This window comes from Pinus tabuliformis, chromosome 7 (assembly GCF_031772625.1).
Source record: "Pinus tabuliformis cultivar Carrire ecotype Pingquan chromosome 7, CPIR1, whole genome shotgun sequence".
In the NCBI taxonomy this organism is placed as follows: Eukaryota; Viridiplantae; Streptophyta; class Pinopsida; order Pinales; family Pinaceae; genus Pinus; species Pinus tabuliformis.
This window is the reverse complement of record NC_142293.1, coordinates 308,766,882-308,791,653: the sequence shown is the minus strand read 5'-3', so window position 1 is coordinate 308,791,653 and position 24,772 is coordinate 308,766,882.

Below are 24,772 nucleotides of genomic sequence, written 5' to 3'. Positions count from 1 at the left end.
TGGAAATTTTACAGAATGCTAGAAATTGCAGAAATAAAAATCAGTAGTAATAAACAGCCATTAAAACACATTTAAACACTGAGATTTTTGGTCAATGTGACCCTGGAAAAACCCCCTACAACTCTTGGGAAAAACCAGTTTGAGAGCTCTTCTTTATTTCTGGAAAATGCCTTTTTTTACAGTAGGAGAAATGTTCAGCAAAAAAATCAGCAAATAGACTTTACAACCTATCTCAGCCTTGCTGATACTCCGCTACTGATACACCGCAACTGTTGCTGATACACTGCTGCTGTTGCTGATACACCGCAACTGTTGCTGATACACCGCAGCTGTTGCTGATACACCGCCCAGAAATCTCCCTTGCTCTCTTGCTCTCCTTCTCTCAATCAGCTCATGAAAGAATTGAATCGAATGTGATCTTTTCCTCCTTTTCCTCCCTTAATATAACTCCAAATGACTTTTGGGTGACCCAAGTGACTTTTGGGTGATCTCTAAATCCAATGGCTGAAATAGATTTAGATCAATGGCTGAGATTAAATGCTCATTTAAATCTCACTTTTTATTTTTTAATTCACCGCATTTTAATAAAGACCCACTTAGTCATTTATTTCAAAAGTCACTTTTCCTTTCTAATTTTTCATTGACTTTATAAAAGTCACTTTAAATTAGACTTAGTAACTTTATCACTTAAAGTCACTTTTAAATTAGATTTAACTTTATAAAATTATAAAGTCACTTTAGGAGAAAAATTAAATTCTTTTGGACACTTTTCCCTAGGCCAAAGATCAAAGCCTAAGGGAACCACCTGTCCTCCGATACCAAATTTCAACACTAAAAAAGATCTAAAGTTCAGGCTTGAGCTTCACCAAGATGTCGGCTCAAACGTGTACTAATTTCAGAGTCTGAACCTTCGTAGAAAAAAAATTATAGCAAAAATTCCACGATGACCTGTTTGTGATGGAATTATGGAGCTTGCAAAAATCATAACATTCGTAGATCATATCTTTGAAAATATAGCAAGACAAGATCTAAAATTTGAACCCAAGGTTCATAATGATTTCAGATAAAATGGTTTTTTTTAGCTTCTAAAACTTTGCAGAGAAAAAGTTATATCGAAAATTCCACGATGACCTGTTTGGAGCAACAAAACCCCAGAATCCAAAGCTCTGATACCAAATGTTATGAAACCAGCGCACAAGAAGATAGAAAAGATAAATCAACGACCTAAAAATTAGACTCTTTGAGGGGGAAACCTCCTTTACATTACACAAATGAACAATTCTCGGATGATACAAATGACAAGACCTCCTTTCTATATATAGGAGTCTAAGGGGTCATAATATAATTAGAGTCGACATAACAATGATAATCTAAGGGCATAACAATAACAATAGTGGGCTGCTATGTGGCACAAAATAACAATATGGGGACTGCATGGACACAACAATATAATAAGGTTGTTGCACTAATAACAATAAGATGTTACACTAGTAATATAGGGGCCTAACATACACCTTCATCAAGATCGAAATGATTACAATTTAAATAAATTGATAAATGCGTTCATAAGAAGAGATATTATTCTCACTGATAAACTATGTTTGTCAAGAATTTAACTACCTGAGGTGGAGTTGAAGCAAGTGGAAGTCTAGTAAAGCAACTCCAGATTGGTCTCTTAAGAGGAGCTATTGAAATCAAATAAAACTTTTTAAAACAAGATCTCTAAAAAAACCAATCAGATGCTAGCCCTCCTTCTAGTGCCAAAAATGTTGAAGGTTCAAAATGTCTGCCTCAATATTATAAGGGATACCACCCAGTCGGGAACTTAAAGTAGCTTATTTTCCATTTGGAATGATGGTTTGGACTGGTTAAACTAAGTCTAGTTACCTTCTCCCTATCTCTACTGGCTTAAAGTATGACTTTCAGCTACCAATAGAGAAGAGACATTAGATCGACTCTTCTTGCTGATTAGGTAAGCAAGTGATCCTTAAGCTCATATGGGGCTCAACCAAGCCATGAATATGATTTTTCCTCTTTGGGAAGAGGACTTGGGAAATGCAGAATTAAAATAAATGCAAGTTTATCTCTATATGTAAACTAAACTAATATTATCTTGAATTCGAAAAAGGATAGCCTTTTTCACAATTGGAGAGCAAATTAATTAATCAGGTAAACGAGGCTGTTTGTATAATTGAATTCATTAAATAATCTTCATGAACTAAAGAAATAGTTCATTCAATCAATGAAATATAAAACAAGATAGAAATATATCAAGAGAATAAATAGTTATTTCCTAACATATTACTATCTCAATGAATTCACAATCTATTTAACTCTATTCTATGCTGCATAGATAGTTCTATTTTTTTTTAATAACATAAACTATTGGTATGACATTAGTGCACAATACCAAAATGAAATACATTACTTAGAACAAAATTTTAAAAGATAAATTCTGAGAAATGTAATTCAATTAATTACAACGAAATGGGAATAGTCCTCATTCAGTCAATTGAAAGAAGTGAGAAGTAGCTAGATCCTTGAGAATACAACTTACATATTAATTTTCCATGGTTTTCAAGAAATAGTTCATTAATCAAAATGACAATTTGAAAAAAATCCTGGAATTTACTGATAAATAGTTATCAATAAATTACGTATTAGTTTCATTAAATTCATTCTCATATTTCTTTTCAGTTTTGTCGATTACTACAAAGATAGCTTTACAAACATCATTGAATAAATATAAATTACAATAGTGCAAACTGCCTTATCATTCAATTACAGAACCAAATTGAAATTTCGTAGAAATATAAACAAACTCATAAACTCATACAATAATGTAAAAAGCAATGGATTGTTACTGTTATGCAATTAAAAATTACATAATAAAATGATTACAAAACAGGAAACCTGTTGTTACAATAGTGCAAGCAACTTTGCTCCTATTTCTCCTTCTCCTTGTAGTGCCAAAAGACAAATCCATAGTGTGAGATCGCCTCTACAATAGTGATGAAACTCCTTTGTACCTGTAGAACACCCTCATGGAGTCAAATCACTTCCAACTTTCCTTTCTTTGTGAAAATTACAAACTCATAATCAATCCTCGGGTCTAAAGTTTCATGTCCTTTCTTACAACTTGAAGAAACTCATACAATAGTGAATTGAGAATTCTAGATCGTAGGAAAGATAAGTTCATATTATTCCATTCTATTAATCCCCCTTCCTGATACATATATTGTAATAATGCCTAATGCAATCCTCCTATTAAAATTATCTCTTCTAATCCTCCTAAAAATGATGCCCCTTGCCTCTATCGAGGATGTTGTATTTATACAACATTTACAAATTAACAAGCTGCATCGAATCTCTCGATCACCAAGATAATAAAAAAAAATGATCTTGACGCTCCGAGACCATTTGTAACATACCCCTTGGGCCTACCCCAGAAAATTAGCCGTAGGCTCAATTAATTAAAAAAAATTCTTTAATTACAGTTAATTTTCAATGTTTATTGTAGGGGTAGTTAAGCAATCATTGTTTACACATTGATAATCCCAACAACTGTACTCAAAATATTAACTACTTAACATCAACAAGTTATTGAACCATATTTCGCTCTATTTAGATCATCCCTTAACCTTAAATATCAACAAATCATGACACGCAACCATCACACTTATGATATAACCCCTATAAGGATTAATGGACATTGGTCTAAGTCTACTATGGCTAGCATATCTATGGATCAGGATCACCATCCCACATGCATAATTGAATAGAGGTAAGATCATGGTGGTTATGCAACACACAAAATATTCCACAAGTAAATGCGTAGCATAGATAGTCAAGACTTAGGTTACATCCTTTCAAGCGTTAGAACAGAATCATATATGCATATTGTCTCATGCATAGCTCTTCATCATCTTAAGAAACAAGATATATCATAAGTTTAAAGACAAAACAACATCTCAGTGATCTCACTGATTTCACCTATTATGTTCCTTTTACTCAATTCAACTTGGACTACATTAAGGTACCATAAATTACCACTTGCATCCATACAAAACCATCTCATGCAAGTCATTAACAGAACTAATCTATTTCAAACACTAATAGATATGACAACCTTATGTAGATGACTTCATAGTAGTATTAAGGAAATCATTACATACATACTCTGCTATGTTTATTGTCTCAATCCTACACATATCCCGTGCACAAAAGTTCCTCACTTAGTGACCACTTATGTTAAAGAGTGACAACATATCGAGTATTACATCAACCCACATATCACACTCCTCTACTAAATTTTCCTTGGACTATATTAATGTCACATGCATCAAATTATCTTATAAAAGCCCCCAACACACAATAACTTATATAATATCGAGTCAATCATAAGTAATCCAACTCTTTGACACAAGTATGAACAACTAATTACTATGATTCCACCACTACTCAAATACATTAAGTGTCACATACATGGGACTACAGTTATTTCCATACAGATAACACATCATCTATACAACTGAGCTACATGATTTAATCACTTCAAAGAAAGAAATAAACATAAGGGTGAGAGACCAACATACAAAACATTCCCCGCATATGAAGCCAACTAAAACATCACTTGGAGGGAGGAGCACCACCACCAAACGACGAATCACCTCTGATTCCCCCCAAGCCGAGGTTCTTGCCAAGGATCAACTGTCCTCAATTGATCAATGCACTGGGTATTTAATACCCTCTTTCATGATTTAGTTTCCATTAGTGGCATCCCACTTTTATGGATTTTTCCATTTGCCTAGGTCTTTTCCAGAAAATCTCATCTTTATCTCCCACGAGGCTTTTCTTCATAAAAGCTTGCCTTTATCTCCTGCAAAGCTTTTATGTTTGATGGATCTTTATCTCCCATCCATCCAATGGATCTCCAATCCATCCAAGCTTATCTAGAATCACATCTAGAAGCCTTATCTTGAAAGATTCATCTCTATCCCATTCCTCAATGAGATTTGGCAAGAATCTCCTCTCTCTTGGTGCTCCACCCTTCAAGTGATTTATTTTATTAATTTATTTAATAACACAATTGCTTTTTATATTACATATCACACCTAGCTTTCCTCATCTTAGGTTTAGAATAATTTAACCCACAAGGGAGGGTATCACAGATTTGGGACCCAGATTGTATTATGAAACTGCTTAATAAATCAAACCCCTATATAGTTGCATCGGTTTTCCCGCATTGGGTTTTTCCAAGGACATTAGTCCAAAGACAATGGTGTCACTTGTGTGCTTATTTTTTTTTCCTTCAATTGATGATCTGTAATGTGTTGAGCATGTACTTCTATTTATTTATAGTATTTACATGGTAAATAACTTGTTAATTAACAAAACAAGTAGGTAGGAATAACTCAGACCATATTCATTTGTTTTTATTATCTTGGTGATGGAGAGATTCAAGGCAGCCTATTAATTTGTAAATGTTGTATTAATATGGCATCCCCGACAGATGCAAGGGGCATAATTTTTAGGAAGATTAGAAGAGATCATTTTAGTAGGAGGATTGCATTATGGATTATTACACTATATGTATCAGGAAGGGGGATTAATAGAAGGGAATAATAGGAACTTCTCTTTCCTAGGATTTAGAATTCTCAATGCACTATTGTATGAGGAGTTCTGAGTTGTAAGAGAGGAGAGCAAACTTTAGACCTGAGGATTGATTATGAGTTTGTAATTCGCACAAAGAAAGGAAAGGTAGAAGTGATTTGAATCCAAGAGGGAGTTTTACAAGCATGAAGGCATTTCAGCACTATTGCAGAGGCGATCTCACACTATGGATCTGTATTTTGGCACTGCAAGGAGAAGGAGAAATAGGAGCAGAGTTGCTTGCACTACTCTAACGATAGGTTCCCTGTTTTGTAATCATTTTATTATGTAATTTTTATTTGGAGAACATTAACGATCAGTTGCTTTTTGCACTATTGTATGAGTATATGTGTTTGTTGATATTTCTGCGAAATTTCAATTTGGTTTTGTAATTGAATGATAAATGAGTTTACACTACTATAATTTCTATTTATTTAATGATGTTTGTAAACCTATCTTTGCAGTAATCGACAAAACTAAAAGGAAATATGAGAATGAATTCAATGAAACTAATATGTAATTTACTGATAACTATTTATCAGTAAATTGCGGGATTGTTTTCAAATTGTCATTTTGATCAATGAACTATTTCTTGAACATTGTGGCAAATTAATATGTAAATTTTATTCTCAATTATCTCTCAACTTCTCTCTTCTTTCAATTGACTGAATGAGGACTATTCCCATTTCGTTGTAATTAATTGAATTACATTTCTCAGAATTTCTCTTTTAAAATTTTGTTCTAAGTAATGTATTTCATTTCAGTATTATGCACTAATGTTGTACCATGGTTTATATTATTAAAATTCCGTTAGAACTATCTTTGTAGCATAGAACAGAGTTAAAGAAATTGTGAATTCATTGAGATACTAATATGTTAGGAAATAATTATTTGTTCTCTTGATATATTTCTATCTTGTTTTATATTTCATTGGTTGGATGAACTTTTTCTTTAGTTAATGAATATTATTTGATGAATTCAATTATACAAACAGTCCCTTTTCCCTGATTAATGAATTTTCTCTCAAATTGTGAAAAAGGCTATCTTTTTTCCAATTCAAGATAGGGTTGGTTTAACTTACATATAGAGATAAGACTGCATTTAGTTTAATTTTTCATTTCCCAAGTCCTCTTCCCAAAGAGGAAAAATCATAGTCGTGGCTTGGTTGAGCCCCATATCGGCCTAAGGATCACTTTCTTGCATGATCAACACGAAGAGTCGATCTGATGTCTCTTCTCTATTGGTAGCTGAAAGTCATACTTTAAGCCAGTAGAGATAGAGAGAAGGTAACTCGACCTATTTTAACCTGTTGGAACCATCATTCCAAACGAAAAAGGACTTTCTTTAAGTTCCTGGCCGAGCGGTCTCCCTTATAATGTTGAGGCATACATTTCGAGCCTTCAACACCCTCGTATTTTATAAAAGTTTTTTTCCACTTTCAATAGCTTCGAACACCACACTAAATGAATTGAGGACTAATTCTTCAGTATTTACACTCTTCATAATTTTTTATTGTCAAGAAGTAATTTATCAGTTAAAAATCCAAACAAAATCTTCATGTTGGTCAAGTTTTAATCCACCTAATTTCCCTCTTTGCAACATTTCCATTAAAAAATTAGCCTCTTTTCCATTGAGATTATGAGCAATATTAGAGATTTATTTCAAGTATTAGTAACTATGCATGATACATGTTAACCAACACACATCACTTATATTCACATATAATTCAAATATATTAGTCAATTGGGATTATATTGGGTGGTTGGGAAGAATGGTTGTTCTCTCCCCTACCCATGTTCAATTCCTTGAGAGTGACATATTGTTATGAAACCAGCTCACAAAAAGATAGAAAAGAGAGATCCACGCCTTAGAATTCAGCCTCTTCGAGGGGGCAACCTCCTTTACATTACATAAATGAACAATTCTTGGATGATACAAATGACAAAACATCCTTTCTATATATAGGAGTCTAAGGAGTCACAATATAATCCAGCCGACCTAACAATAATAATATAAAGCCACAAAAATAATAATAGAGGGATTCTATGGGGCACAGAAATAACAATATGTGGGTAATAGGGGCACAACAATATAAATAAGGGGTATAACTACAATAGTAATGGGGTAATCACTAGTATTATAGGGACCCAACATGCCCCTCTCCTTCAAAAAAGTGTTGTCCTCAACGCTTGAGCAGTTCTGGATACTTCTGCATAAAATTCTCATCCTCCCATGTGGAATCTTCAGCGGATAAGTTCTTACACTTGATAAGATACTCTGAAATTGATCGATTTCATAGCTGTCGAGTTCTTGTTTCTGTGACTGCTTCCGGTTCCAATATAATTTTTCCTTCCTCGTCAAGTTCTGGCAATATTGTTTGAACTGGGAGCTTGTCACCTATAACCTTCTTTAAACATGAAACATGGAAAACTGGGTGCAATCGAGAAGCTGCAGGAAGCTCCAATTTGTATGCCATAGTACCAATCTTTTCCAAAACCTTGTACGGACCATAATACTTTGGTGATAATTTATTATCCTTCTTAGCTTGCTTTAGGGACATTTGCTTATATGGTTTTAGCCGTAGGAATACCCAATCACCTACATCAAAACTTCTTTCACTGCGATGTTGTTCTGCCTGTTGTTTCATTCTATTTTGTGCCAACACGAGGTTATCCTTTAAGAGTTGGAGGACTTGTTGTTGATGTTCGATGTGATGTTCCACTGCCTGAACCTTAGAATTTTCTCTTAAATATGATGTGATTGATGGTGGTTGGTACCCATAAAGTTCCATAAATGGGGTCATTTTTCTTGTTGTATGGAAGGAAGTGTTATACCACCATTTAGCCAGAGGCAACCATTTGACCCATTGTGTCTATTTATCAGATACAAAGCAACGAAGATATCCTTCCAAACATTTGTTTACTATCTCAGTTTTCCCATAAGATTGAAGATGATAAGATGAGCTATGAGCTAACTGAGTACCAAGACAAGAAAATAATTCTGTCCAAAAATTTCCAGTGAAAATGGGATCTCTGTCACTTACAATAATCTTTGGGTTTCCATGTAGCTTTTGAACTGTTTCCATAAATGCAGTAGAAACTGTACTGGCTTTAAATGGATGTGATAATGCACAAAAGTGTGCATACTTGGTAAGTCTGTCAACTACCACCATGATGACACTCTTTCCCTCAGACTTTTGTAAACCTGTGATAAAATCCATTGAAACCTCCTCCCAACGTTGGCTTGGGATGGATAAAGGTTGTAATAGACCCGGTGTCTTAATTGTTTCAACTTTATTTTGTTGGCAAACCAAACATTCCGCTACAAACTTTTGAATATCTGATTTAAGGCCATCCCAAAAGAATTCCTTCTTAACCCTGTGGTAAGTTTTTAAAAATCCTGAGTGCCCTCCTAAGGGAGAAGTGTGCAATTCCATAAGAATCTTTTGTTTTAGCTGGGAATTCTTACAGAGGTATAAGCGATCTTTGTACCATAACGAATCATTTTGCCAGCTAAATGTATCAGAAGTACTTGAATCTTGTTGTAGCTTTCGAATAAGTGCCCACACTTCTTCGTCATTCTTCCATTCCTCCTTTGCTTCATTTATCCAATCTGGTTGGATAATAGAAATGGCACACAACAATGCTTCCATATCCTCATCCTTTCTTGAGAGTGCATTTGCCACCACATTATGCTTCCCTTTTTTGTAGATGATTTCAAAGTCGTAACCCAACATCTTTGTGACCCACTTTTGTTGCTCTTCAGAGGATAATCTTTGTTCTAAAAAGTATTTAAGACTATCATGATCCGTTTTTACCTTGAAGTGTCTTCCCATTAGGTAGGGTCGCCATTTCTTAAGTGCATGGAGTATTGCCAACATTTCCTTCTCATAAATAGCTTTGCTTAAAAACTTTCCCTTGATTGGACGACTTTCAAAAGCAATGGGTCTTTCATCTTGCATTAGAACAGCACCAATTCCATTTCCTGAAGCATCACATTCCACAATAAAGGTTTTTGTGAAGTCCGGTGTAGCTAAGACTGGTGCTTGGCACATTGCCTCCTTAAGATGTTTAAAGGCCTTTGTTGCTTCCGGAGTCCATGAAAATGAATCTTTCTTCAATAATGTTGTTAGAGGTGCTGCTATTCTCCCATAATTCTTAACAAACTTGCGATAATACCCTATCAACCCAAGAAATCCTCGCAGATGCTTTATGGATGTGGGGATTTTCCATTCCTTAATGGCTTTAATTTTGCTAGGATCTACCTTAACTCCTTCATGAGATACAATATGACCCAAATATTCCACCTCCTGGACTCCAAAGAAACATTTGGATCTTTTTGCATATAATTGTTTCTCCTCCAATAGTTGTAGCACCTTGTCAACATGTTCAACATGATCCTTCCAAGACTTGCTGTAGATTAGTATATCATCAAAAAATACTAACACAAATTTTCTAAGGAATGGTTTGAAAATTGAATTCATCAAACCTTGAAATGTTGAAGGTGCATTGGTAAGGCCAAAAGGCATGACCAAAAATTCATAATGACCCTCATGAGTTCTAAATGCCGTTTTCGGAATGTCTTCAATCTTCATTCTGATTTGATGATATCCCGAACGAAGATCCAACTTGGTGAAGTAAATTGATCCATGCAATTCATCCAGTAATTCATCAATGACAGGAATGGGGAACTTATCTTTAATAGTGAGCTTGTTGAGCTCCCTATAATCTGGACACATGCGCCATGATCCATCCTTCTTGTGCACCAATACTACTGGAGCTGAGAAAGAACTTTGACTCGGTTGAATTATACCAGCCTCTAGCATTTCTGCAACCATACGTTCAATTTCACTTTTTTGGACATATGGATATCTGTACGGCCTGATGTTTGGAGGAACACTTCCTGGAATCAGATGAATAGCATGATCATGATCACGCATAGGTGGGAGACCTTTGGGAGTCTCAAATACCTTGGAATGATTGTCCAGGACTTTTTGGAGATCTGGAGAAATAGATGATTCCAATGTGGAAACATCTAGCGAACATAATTGTGCAATTACACCTCTTTGCTCCTTTTTTAGAAGCTTTGTCATGCCATTAGAGCTGATTATCTTTCCTGGTTTCCCTGCAATACCCCTTAACTCAACTTCCTTTCCTTCCACAGAAAATTTCATGAAAAGTTCTTGAAAATTAAAAGCTATTGTACCCAAGGATTGTAGCCATTGGACTCCTAGTACAACATCAGCACCTCCCATTGGAATGGAAAGCATTGGGCTAGTCAATACATATTCTCCCATGGATAGCTTGATATTATGGCACTTTCCAGAACAATTTATTGTTCCTCCATTTGAAATCATCACTTGACACTCTGGTGCTGGATATAGGAAGCAATTCAATTCTTTTGCTACCCTACAATGAATAAAATTGTGGGTGCTTCCTAAATCAATCAACACTATTACCTTTTTCTTCTTGATTTGTCCTTCTATCTTGATGGTTTGAGGAGTGGTAATTCCCGCCAATGCATTACAAGATATGGTCGGGTTTATTTGTTCTTCATCTAGGCTTTGTTCCTGGAATATATCCTCTTCTTTTGACCTTTCTTGCTCCTTTTCTTCTTCCTCTTCACAACCTATGTAGAATAATTTCTTCTCAGCACACTTATGACCTTTTGTGTATTTGCTATCACAATTGTAACAAAGCCCTTTTGCTCTTTTTTCTTCCAATTGTTGTGGTGTCAACCTTGTAGGTTGTGGAAGACTATGGGCAACAACACTTCCGTCTTTATAGTTGTGAATGGTATGCTTCCTAGTTGCCATAATTTTGCTTTCCATTTTTCTTGCTAACCTGAATGCCTTTTCTAATGAATCAGGTTCCCAAAGGCGCACATCATGTTGGATATTATCCTTTAAAGACCCTATGAACACATCAATCCTATGCTCCTCTGGAATATCTTTTACCCTTATGTTCAATTTTTGAAACTCCTCAATGTGCTCCATTATTGAACCCTTTTGTTTGAGACTTATCAATTGGCTAAAAAAAGTGTTGCTTTTTGTATCCTCATAATGTGCTATCAATTCTTCCGTAAAAATTGCGCAAGTGATAAACTGTTTACGAGAACAAAGCCATTGATACCATACAAACTGATTTGGTTCCAAATATAAAGTTGCCATACGTACCTTTTGTGTGTTTTGCACATTATTGAGATCGAAGAATTGCTCCATCTGTAATATCCATGTGGCGGGATCCTTGCCATCAAACTTCCTCATATCGATTTTTGGAACATGGTGAGTCTTCAATCCAATATTAGAGTCTATGGAATCATGATTAACATTTCTTTTGTTCTCATCATGAGTTTCCTTTAGTATTCTTTCACCCTTAGTGACTATTTCTTGTAGCAACTTATCCATCTTATCATCCATGCCATCAATTTTAGCATCCATGCCATTCACCTTAGCTTCCATGCCATCCATCTTAGCTTCTACACCTTTCTTTAAACCATCCATCTTAGCTTCTACATCTTTCCTTAAACCATCCATTTTAGATTCTGTTGCTTTTTGTGCAAGTGACACTCGTTGCACTTGTTCTTGTAATTTTGATATATCATATAGCATTTCTTCTTCTTCTTCATGAGTCATGCTAGAGATTTCAGGCTCCTTACTAGGTGTTTGCATTTTCTTTCCTCGGGGCATCAATTACCGATAATAATTCTCTAATATGCCCTTTGAATTCCTTCAAAATAAATTTTCAAACCAAGCTTAAGCAAAAATTAAAGAAAATCTACACACCTTTTTTCACTTTGTAGGAGCTCGATATTGCCTCCGATGTATCTCTGTACTTTATGATTATCTAGTTCTAAATTTGTGACCTGTAGTAGCCCTCTGTGTCCTCTTTCCAAATGCCACAATTCTGACCCAAATTGGATTCTCCAAGGAAGAGTTATGCGAAATCTCCCACAGTGACTTGATTATAGACTAGTTCAGTAGAGTGAACTTGTACGACGTGCCACGTGTGACTGTTTCAACCTTTGACTCTGAAAAATATATAAAAGAAAACTACCATCCGTCCTCTTTCTGTAAATTCTTACGAAATTTCAATCCGATGCTCAGAAAGAAAGTTATGATGATTTTCCCCAGGTCACCTGTTTTGAGTGTAATTCAGGAGTCTGCAAAAAGACCAACTTCCTCAGATCATATCTCCGAAAATATCGCGCGAAAAACTCTGAAATTTGGACCCAAGGTTCAGCGCGATTTATTCTCAAATGGTTTTTTTTTTTCGACTTCTGAAACGTCACAGAAAAAAAGTTATAGCGAAAATTCCACGATGACCTGTTTGGAGCAGCGAAACCCTAGAATCCAAAGCTCTGATACCAAATGTTATGAAACCAGCTCACAAAAAGATAGAAAAGAGAGATCCATGCCTTAGAATTCAGCCTCTTCGAGGGGGAAACCTCCTTTACATTACATAAATGAACAATTCTTGGATGATACAAATGACAAAACCTCCTTTCTATATATAGGAGTCTAAGGAGTCACAATATAATCCAGCCGACCTAACAATGATAATATAAAGCCACAAAAATAATAATAGAGGGATTCTATGGGGCACAGAAATAACAATATGTGGGTAATAGGGGCACAACAATATAAATAAGGGGTATAACTACAATAAAAATGGGGTAATCACTAGTATTATAGGGACCCAACACATATAAAAATTTTCCTTTGTTTTCTCTTACAAAATTATTTGGTGTAATCATGCATTGTTTTTTTCTTCTAATCTTAGTGTCTTCTAGAAGAAGAACTTTCCATCTTCATCCAACTTCATTGGTGTTGTTGATATCCAACTCAATATCTTCCAACTCAAAATAATCTCTTTTGCCAAGAAATTTGTTTATAATAGGTCGTTGATGCATAGATTTACCTATTTGTTTAAAATAGGTAGTTGATACATAGATTTACCTAATTGTTTAAAATAGGTAGTTGGTACATAGATTTACCTTGCAGATCTAAACCACTTTCGGAGATCTTCAGTGATTGAATATTTTTTATTCTTATTTATTTTATTTTTTAAAGAAAGGAAAATATAGATTGCAATGGCTCACATGCACAAAGTGTGATTTATAAAACATTTCCATCATCTATCTTATGTTACTATCTTTAGTCAAAATAAGAATGACTATCGTAATTTGAGCTAGCTTCAATTATGCTTGGGCAATGTCTTTCTTCACTACAACGATCTCAAAGAAATCATTCAAAACATATCCAAGCTTATTGAAGGAAATACTAGTTTTGAATAAGAAATCCTCCCTCATTGAATCAACAATCATGGGCCAATACCCCTTTTCTTTCTAATGAAGATGAATTTGTAAGTTGATTTATTTCTTTCCAAATTCCCTTTGAGACTCTTCAAAGGACAAAACATTTTCCCCTTTACATTTCATATACCTAAAATGATGATTGTTTGCCTTCCTCTTTACAAGTGCAATTAATTTCATCTCTAAGTAACATATTCTTCAACTCCACAAGTGTGATCACTCTTTGTGTTTGTGAGTGTGGCCACCTTCATCTTTGTGAGCGTGATCACCCGTCATCTCCATGGGGGAAATGACATTTCTCTCGATAAGCACAATGACCCTTCACCTTCAAAAGAACACTTAACATTTATCTCATGAATGCAATTTCCTTTGTCTCCACAAGTGTGATTTATCTCCATTTGTTTGCGTGGTTATGAGTTCATTCCCTCTAAAGGTTGTCATTATTCAATGCCTTTAAAAGTTGAAATATAGTTGTTAAATGCACTTTAATTTCTCTTTATAAACAATAAGTAATCACCAATTTAATAAAGCACACCTACTTGCCTTTCCATCCCATTTTTGGAACCCCTTTGGATCAGCAATCCAACCATGGACTTAAAATAAAATGCATGCAATCAAACCCTTAGAATGAGATCTCAATTCCATTGCTAAGAAGTTGGAAACACAAAATGCCACAACGACAAAAGCATAAGAAACCATTCATAAAGCTACCAATGAAAAATCACCAACAAAAACCCATAGCCCTCCACATACAAACTTAGTTGAAAATGAAACCAAAAAACATAGCAATAAAACCATCCATTTATACAATCCAAACAACACATATGGCCAAAAGCTACATTGCATTTTCATGTTGCCCATATAATCTTCAAGAACACAATTACAAATGCAATTCTCTAATGACAAAAACAAAATAACATGCACACATGCCTCTTTCCAAAAAACATAACATAAGACAAAACGCATAAAGAACAAACATAACATAGTTCCATTCCAATGACTCTCCCATTATGTACTATAAAAAATCACATAAACTTGTCCATGTAAAAGCCAAAAATCTAAAGTTTAACAAGGCAACTTCCAAACAAACAAACAAACAAATTTTAGTACCTACTACCACCATAAACTCACATTAAAACATTAACTACTAAAATCGACAAAAACAAACAACAATCAAGTCCCAAGCTTTTTCATTATTTTGGTGGTGGGCCCTCCTAGTCTTCTTCACAATAGTTTGTCCCAATAAATTTAAATGTGATTTAAAAAGCACAATATTTTCAATAAAATATTTTTAAGCATCACTAACTTTATTGATACTTCCTCTTGTTAAAAGGAAACAAAAAAAAATCATTTATTTAAAAGAATAGTTGTCAAAGCTTAAAGTCTACTTGGAGGTAAAAGAACAGTTGTCGTAGCTTAAAGTCCACTTGGAGGTAGGACTAACAATTGAAATAGACATTTTGAATGAGATTTGGTTTACATCAAATTTTAGTCTCAAATCTTATGAGAACAATGAGAATGAAAATCGCTTTAGAGAGATTAAGGTGCCCCCTTCCCTATCACCAACTAGTCTTCTCCACAATAGTTTCTCCCGTCAAATTTAAATGCAATTTAACAATCACAATATTTCAACAAAGTAAATTTAAGCTGTCAGGCCAGGGTAACTCCAGAATAAGCAGAAGAAAAACTGATATATTATTTCATTAGAGAACTATTGTTTATATACAAGAAGGAGACGGAACAGTTCATCTTCTTGATGACTGTTCACGTTCCAGTTCACCCATCCGTTGAGGATTAGGTGTCAACATTCCCCCACTTAATCTGAAGGGATGTTGGTGAGTCCAAGCATCGTTCTAAATCTTTCAAGCTTTTCTCTTCCAAGCGCTTTGGTGAAGATGTCTGCAATTTGCTCGTTTGTGGAACAATTACGGAGATGGATTGTTTTGGCCTCAACATGATGTCGGATCAGATGATATTTAGTATTGATGTGCTTAGTACGATCATGGAACTTTGGGTTCTTGGCCAATTTTATTGTAGAGGTGTTATCAATCATGAGTGGAGTTGATTGTATTTGTTTTACCTGCAAATCTTCAAGAATTTTCCTGAGCCACACAATTTCTTTCGTTGCTTCAGCTACTGCCACGTATTCTGCTTCTGTTGTGGAATCTGCTGGTACTGATTGTTTGCGTGATCTCCAGGAGACAACTTCTGATCCAAGACTCATAGCATATCCTGAAGTAGATACCCCAGTTTCTTTGTCTCCATCGAAGTCTGAATCAGAGTATCCAATCAAGTTGAAGTCGTCCACCTGTGTATACTTGATTCCAATGTCTTGAGTTCCCTTCAAGTACCTTAGAACTCTTTTTGCAGCAAACCAATGTCCCTCACAAGGCTTTTGCATAAACCTGGAGAGGATTCCAACAGCAAATGAAATGTCTGGTCTGGTAGTAGTGAGGTAGATGAGACTTCCTACAAGCTGTCTATACTTTGCTGCATCCTCAAATTCCTTTCCTTCAATAGATGTGAGCTTCAAGTTTTGTTCCATTGGAGTAGAAAGAGGATTGCACTCTGTCATGCCAAATCTATTTAACAAATCTCCAATGTATTTCTTTTGAGAAAGAAATATGGATTTTGGATGGTGGGTTACTTCAATGCCAAGATAGTAATGAACATAGCCCAAATCAGTCATTTCAAAACTTTTTCCTAATTCTTTCTTTATGGATGCAATATAGCTTTCATTGTTCCCTTTCATTAAAAGATCATCTACATATACCACAAGATATACAACTGTTTTGCCAACTTTCTTGACAAATAAAGTTGCATCATCAAGATCAAAATGTTTGAAGTTGAGTTTCAGAAGATGCTCAGTTAGTTTTTCATACCAGGCTCGTGGTGCTTGTTTGAGGCCATACAAGGACTTCACAAGTTTTCATACTTTGTGTTCATGTCCTTTCACAGCAAATCCTTCAGGCTGGGACATAAAAACATTCTCTTTTAGATCTCCATTCAAGAATGCAGTTTTTACATCCATTTGATGGACTTTCCAACCGTTCTGAGCAGCTAGTGCAAAGAGTGTTCGGATGGTGGCCCATTTTGCTGTGGGGGAAAAAGTTTCCTCATAATCGACCCCTTCCTTCTGTGCAAAACCTTTTGCCACAAGCCTAGCTTTGTGCTTGTCAAGTGAGCCATCAGCTTTGTACTTGTTCTTGTAGACCCACTTGCAGCCAATTGGTTTGGCTCCAAATGGAGGATCAACCAGCTTCCAAGTGCCATTCTTTATGAGGGCATCATACGCCTTCTGCATTGTTCTTTCCATTCATCATGAGAAGCAGCTTCTTTGAAGGAAGTTGGTTCAAAATCTGTAGACAAGTTCAATTCACAATCATAAGTAACATCCATATCAACAGGTGAATTAGAGTTATCTACATCACCTCCATCTTGTCGGTTTGTATTTCTGGTTCCTGTTTTTCCAATTTCATCAGGATGAACACTTTCAAGTGTCTTTGTCAGCCACTTTGGGGGACCTTTCTGAGATGGTCCAGGCTGTTCTGTTGATTGAGTTGGGACTGAATCAAGATTGAGTCTCCCAATTCTATCAATTACATCACTTAAAGCATCATCCGTTGTTGGAGTTTCATGCAGGGGAGATTGTTCTTCAGAAGAAGATTCCACATGTTGTTCTAGTATAGGAATCCCCCCTTCAAGATGTGGAATCTGATTATCAAATTCTTGAAATGATTTCGTTTTTGCGAATCTATCCAAGCGATCAAGTTGCCGCTCAACAACACTGTCAGATTTGGATGATTAAAGAAAAATGACATCTCTAGATGCAACAAACTTTTTATTTACTTCATCATAGAGACGGTATGCTTTAGAGGTGTTTGAATACCCCAGGAAGATACACTTACGACTTCTAGCACCAAGTTTGTTTCTATGTACCTTTGGTATTAAAGCATAACAGGTGGAACCAAAAATCCTGAGATGTTTTACCGAAGGAACATGTCCATACCACAATTCATAAGGAGTCTTGTTTCTTATAGCACTAGATGGACATCTATTCTTTATATATGCAGCACATAGAACAGCATCAACCCAAAACATTATCTTTACATTTTTGAAGAAAAGCATGGATCGTACCATATTCAAGATTGTTCTATTCATTCTTTCTGCTACACCATTCTGTTGGGGATTATAAGGTACATTTGTTTGATGTTTGATCCCATGTTGGCGAAGATAGTTTTCAAATTCATTTGATGTATATTCTTTTCCATTATCAGTGTGAATAGACCCAATATGAGATTGTGCATCATTTTCAATCCACTTATGAAAATTCTTGAATGTTTGAAAAGCATCAGATTTGTTCTTCAATAAATAAACCCAACACATTCTGGTGTAATCATCAATAAATGTCATGATAAATTTATTTCCATTTGCAGAAGGAACAAGCATTGGACCACATAAATCTGAATGAATGAGTTCAAGCTTCCTATGTGCTCTTGAATGTGAATCATGAAAAGACTGTTTGCTATGCTTTCCTAGAATGCAAGCATCACATTGCTTATGTTTTCTAGGAATGGTAGGCAAACCAGCAACACCATTTTCCTTCAACAAGCAGAGACTATCATAGTTTAAATGTCCAAATCTAGCATGCCATAATAAACTTGACGGAAGTGTACTTTCTTCATGATGAGAAATATATGAGAAATGTTGTGCATGAGCAGAGGTTCCTTGCAGTTTAAGAAGTCTTTCTTCTTCTATACCCCTCATGACAAGTGAGTGGTCAGATGCCTTTCTTACCTCAAGCTTGCCATCAAACATATGAATGGAGTGACCTTGCTGGCAGATGTGGACCAGGGACAACAAGTTTCTTTTGAGCTGTGGGAGATATAGAACATGATCCAGAAGAAAGTCTGGAAGACCCGGCAGTTTAAGCCTGATTGTGCCAAGCCCTGATGGCTTGATTTTTGACTGATTTGCAAAGTATACTGCTCCATCAACATTGTCAGTGAAATCTTCAAAAAAAAATCTTTCCTATGAGTCATATGACAGGTTGCTCCTGAATCAAGCAACCAATCATTTTTCGAAGAAGCAAGTGAAGCATTAAACAAATCTTCATTTACTCCAATGTTACATTGTGCCTCAATATAGTGAGCGGATTCAGGTGCTTTACCTTTGCCTGTGTCATCAGTTTTACCTTTCTGCTGGTTTCTTCTCTGCTCAATTTTGTCCCATGGTAGCTTGCATGTAGAAGCATCATGTGATCCATTCCGTTTGTAGCGAATGCAATGCAGATCTGCCTTTTCTCCTTGAGAATGTCTGCCCCCCCGCCTCTGAAGTATCTTCCTCTTCCTCTTCGTCCACCTCTTCCTCTTGTAGAATCTTGAGCAGGATGCTTTTCTTTATGAGCAAGGCAAACAGTCTCTTCAGAAGATTCAGGGACTGTCTTCTTTCCAAAGGCTTTCTCTCTTTTAGCAAACTTTTTCACAAGAGAGTCAAAGGTTATATCTTTAAGATTTCCATTTGCTTGTAATGACTCAAGATAATTGGAGTAGGTAGGATAAAGTGCTTTGAGAAAGGCAATAAGAGAGATATCCAGCTCAACCTTAGTGGATTTAATATCATGCATTATAGACTTTATTTCAGATGCAAGAGCAAGAGGATCATTATTTTTCAGTTCAAGAGTGAAGGGTTTAATCATGAGCTGAACAACTTCAAGTGCAGAATGTGTATCATAGAGTTCTTTCAGCTTTTGTAAAGCTTCAAAGGCAGTGGAATAGGATGAAATATGACGACTTACTTCTTCATTTACAGATGCTGCGATTAATGCATAGGCTTTGCTGTTCTTGTTTTCCCAAATGACAAGTTCTTTATCTGATGTAGGCTGCACAGGGTCTTTGTCTTCTTCTCTGACACACACTCCTTTCCACAACTCATTGTAGATGAGGGTGTGTTTTACCATCTGAGACCATTCAGAATAGTTCTCCTTGCCAGTGAGAACTATTCCGACCATAGAGATGATTGAATGCATTCTGTAAAAAAAATGTCTCTGCTGATAAAAAAACTTCTGTTGATAAAAAAACTTCTGCTGATATACAGTGAAGTAGTATTCAAAAAGGCAACAGATTTCAAATACTTTTATATCCTGTTTCTTCAAATCCCTCCGAGGATACTGTATCCACTATATTTCATATCTACAAGCTCAGTTTATAACTCATTCAAATGAAGACCATAATATATATATACTGGTTAATATAACCACATCGCACATATATATATATACATGATTCAACAGTGAATTTTTTTTTTTTTACTGCTAAACTCGATACCTCAATGATAGAGAAGTGAACTGCCTCAGCATGACGTTAATATTAACAGAAAACAATGGCTCTCGTATGTCGGAAAGGAAAAAATCCCCCCTCGATATGCTGCTAGCTCAATGAATACGGCAAAGCCATAGAAACGCTAGTCAAATAAACCAACACAGAGCACCATTTGAGAAAGCATAAGAGACTTGGTAAAGAGGAGCACGGTTCATCAGCAAAGAGGAGCACGGTTTATCAGCAAAAAAATAGCGCATCAAAATCACATTATCTTAGCAAAGAGGAGCACGTTTTAAACTTTCACTGTTTCAGCACATTGCGTCTCATGCAAGATGCATTGGTATGAGATCATTTCATAACCAAGTCGCAAATCTCATAACAATCCTTTTGATAGAAGGGCTATACTGATTGCAAACATACGCTTCAGATGTAATATTAGATTGGATTGCTCTACACCGTAAAACAACTACTGCCACGCAGCATGGAACCTTCAAATTGTTTAATCGATCTCATGAAGACATCATTTATGTAATAATGCCACAGCAAAATCAATGCTGTAAATTGTAAGTACCACAATTCCTGATCATAATCCCGAATTCAGAACGTAACTACAAGGATTCAAACTTAAATGAGGTTTTGATGCTCCCTTTAATCAGAAACGAAACCAAAGTCAGCCTCAAAGACAATATTTGTGTAAAATACTTAAGCCAGAGAGCAGTCGAAACGATTGCAGGGACAATGGATTGGAGATGAGATATCTAGTATAGTGTTTCAATACCGCCTGCTGCGTCTTCCATAGCAGCCGAAGCTCAACAGGTACACTTCTTGCGTTACATCGAAAAGCAGCTCGTAAAGCTCCAGCATCTGCTCGGGGCTTCCGTATTCAGTGCTTCCGTATTCAGGGTGAAATTCCAGAGAGCAGATTATGTCAGGACAGAGGCAGCGCTGGTGCGCCAGAGAGCGTTATGTCAGGACAGACAAACGTTCAGGCAGAGGCGCCAGGCAAACGTTCAGGCAGAGACGTTATGGCCAGAGGAGTTACAAGGAATCTGGGACCTGCGCTCTGATACCATGTCAGGCCAGGGTAACTCCAGAATAAGCAGAAGAAAAACTGATATATTATTTCATTAGAGAACTATTGTTTATATACAAGAAGGAGACGGAACAGTTCATCTTCTTGATGACTGTTCACGTTCCAGTTCACCCATCCGTTGAGGATTAGGTGTCAACATAAGCATCACTAACTTTATTGTGGCTTCATGTTAAAAAGGAAATAAATAAATAAAAATCATTTATTAAGAACAAGTGCCAAAGCTTGAAGCCTACTTGGAGGTAGGACTAACAACTGAAATAAGCAACAATTTGAGTGGGTTTAGTCTCCATCAAATTTTAGTTCTCAAATCTTATGGGAAGGGTTGAGAATGAAAATCATTTTAGAGATATTAAAGGGAATCTTATACGAAGGGTTGAGAATGAAAATCATTTTAGAGAAATTAAAGGGTGTCCAAACCAAGGTGGTGATAACATCTCACTATGAATAAATCATTCTTCTATCCGATATACAAAACTAACTTTATCCTAAACTTAGTTGTTATTTAAAAAAAAGTGTTGAGAATGAATATCATTATAGAGAAATTAAAAGGTGTCCAAACTAAAGTGGTGATAACATCTCACTATGAATAAATTAATTTTCCATCCAATAAACAAAACTAACCTTATCTCAAACTTCAAACTTAGTTATTATTTTTTTTAAAATGGGCCAAGGGTTGTTCCAATTGTTGAGGTGGGCCCAGTATGATGTGTAAAAATCTAAAAAAAACTATACAAAACATTTAAATAATGTCGGCTCATAAAAAAAAATTGCACGTGAAGAAATTGGATGCCTCTTCGGATTATTGCTTCTCTGAGTTTTGTCTTGACCCTGGGCCACCAAAACATAGAAATTTCGGGTTATTGCTTCGCTGAATTTTGTCTTGAACCTTTATTTTGGTTGTCTGTAATATTGCATTGCGTTGCAACAGTTGTTTGAGACCATTTGGGCGATAAAAAGAGAAGAATGGACAGTACATATTTTAGAGCAAGAATCCCACCTACTGAACCTAAAGCAGCGGAAAGTGAGAGGCAGTTGCAGAGCTCTGTGCTGGCCAAGCGACCTCGCTATGAATTTGAATATGATAATCACCTTTTAATTAAGAGGTATGGTCAACCTGATCAAAATGATGATCGCCTTTTAATTAAGAGGTATGGTCGTCACGATCATGGGTTGTCTAGTACCCCCGGCTATGTTAAGGGTAGATGCGAAGACAACTCGGACCTCCGAATTGGAGAGAGAGGCACCACAAACCCAGATGGGGTTCAATCATTGATAGAAACCAGAGAACAATATGATCCTCTTGCACCTTATAATTATGATGATTATCGTAGTGAGTTGCCAATTCGTGGTTCTGATAATGTTGACGTAGCAGCAGATGCAGCGAGCACACTGTTTGTTGAGGGCATTCCAAGTGATTGCAGTCGCAGAGAAGCAGCTCACATATTTCGCCATTTCCGGGGTTACAAAGAAATGAGGCTCGTCAGTAAGTCCAAGGAAGCTGCAAATCAAGGTGAAGGAGAAGCCAGTGTTAATGCTGTTCTGTGTTTTGTGGATTTTGAAAACCCCAAATGTGCTGCAGCTGCTATGGAAGCGTTACAAGGGTACATTTTTGATAATGATGATAGATATTCCCCTTCCCTAAGGTTGAGGTATGCATATCCTTCAAGAAATAGAAGTAGGAATGGCAGTAACGATAGATTTGCACGCAGTAGCAATCGAGGTCGAGGTCGTGGTGAAGTAGGTGAATATCGAACTCGATAATTTTGTCAACGGTTTTCTAAGATTCGTTTTAGAAAATCAATACCTCTTCTGTATGGGGTTCAGTTCCTTTCTTTTTAATCGTTCATAACAGTTATGTGACAATTATACCATGAAAGCCAACTGGGTTTTAGCTCTCGTGATACATATCTGTTTTAGAAAATGGAAGGTAAGTTGATAGTACATATTGTGTGTGGGTAGGGATTTAATTTTAACATAAAATGTTAGAATATCTTTAGCAAATGTCATGGATCAAATGATTAGAATATATTTAGCAAGTGTTATGATGGATTAAATGATTAGAATATCTTTAGCCTGTATTATGGTTGGATTAAATGTTGAAATTTATTTTTATAGTAGTTTTTTTCAGTGTTTTTAATTAAATTGATTAATTAAAAAATTTTATGAAAATTATTTATGGTTTGTTGAGCAAGTGGTATTAGTAAGTTTTTTTTTATAGTAGTTTTTTTTAGTGTTTTTAATTAAATTGATTAATTAAAAAAAACTTTCATATGAAAATGATTTATGGTTTTTTGAGCATGTGGTATTAGTAAGTTATGGTAAGCTATCTGTAACACCCCTCCCTTGTGTGCTAAATTATTGTAAACCTAAGCTGAGGAAAGCTAGGTGTGATACCCTCCCTTGTGGGTTAAATTATTCTAAACCTAAGCTGAGGAAAGCTATGTGTGATATGTAATATGAAAAGCAAATGTGTTATTAAATAAATTAATAAAGTAAATCACTTGAAGGGTGGAGCACCAAGAGAGAGGAGATTCTTGCCAAATCTCATTGAGGAATGGGATAGAGATGAATCTTTCATGATAAAGCTTTTAGATGTGATTCTAGATAAGCTTGGATGGATTGCAGATCCATCAGATGGATGGGAGATAAAGATCCATCGGACATAAAAGCTTTGCGGGATATAAAGGCAAGTTTTTATGAAGAAAAGCCTTGTGGGAGATAAAAATGAGATTTTCTTAAAAAGACCTAAGCAAATGGAAAAATCCATAAAGGCGGGACGCAACTAATGGAAACTAAATCATGAAAGAGAGTATTAAATACCCAGTGCATTGATCAATTGAGGACAGTTGATCCTTGGCAAGAACCTTGGCTCGGGGGGAATCAGAGGTGATTTGTTGTTGGGTGGTGGTGCTCCTCCCTCCAAGTGATGTTTTAGTTGGCTTCATATGCGAGGAATGTTTTGTATGTTGGTCTATCACCCTTATGTTTATTTCTTTCTTTGAAGTGATTAAATCATGTAGCTTAGTTGTATAGATGATGTGTTATCTATATGGAAATAATTGTAGTCCTATGTATGTGACACTTAACGTATTTGAGTAGTGGTGGAATCATAGTAATTAGTTGTTCATACTTGTGTCAAAGAGTTGGATTACTTATGATTGACTCGCCATTATATAAGTTATTATGTGTTGGGGGCTTCTATAAGATAATTTGATGCATGTGACATTAATATAGTCCAAGGAAAATTTAGTAGAGGAATGTGATATGTGGGTTGATGCAATACTCGATATGTTGTCACTCCTTTAACATAAGTGGTCACTAGGTGAGGAAATTTAGTGCATGGGATATGTGTAGGATTGAGACAATAAACATAGCAGAGTATGTATGTAATGAT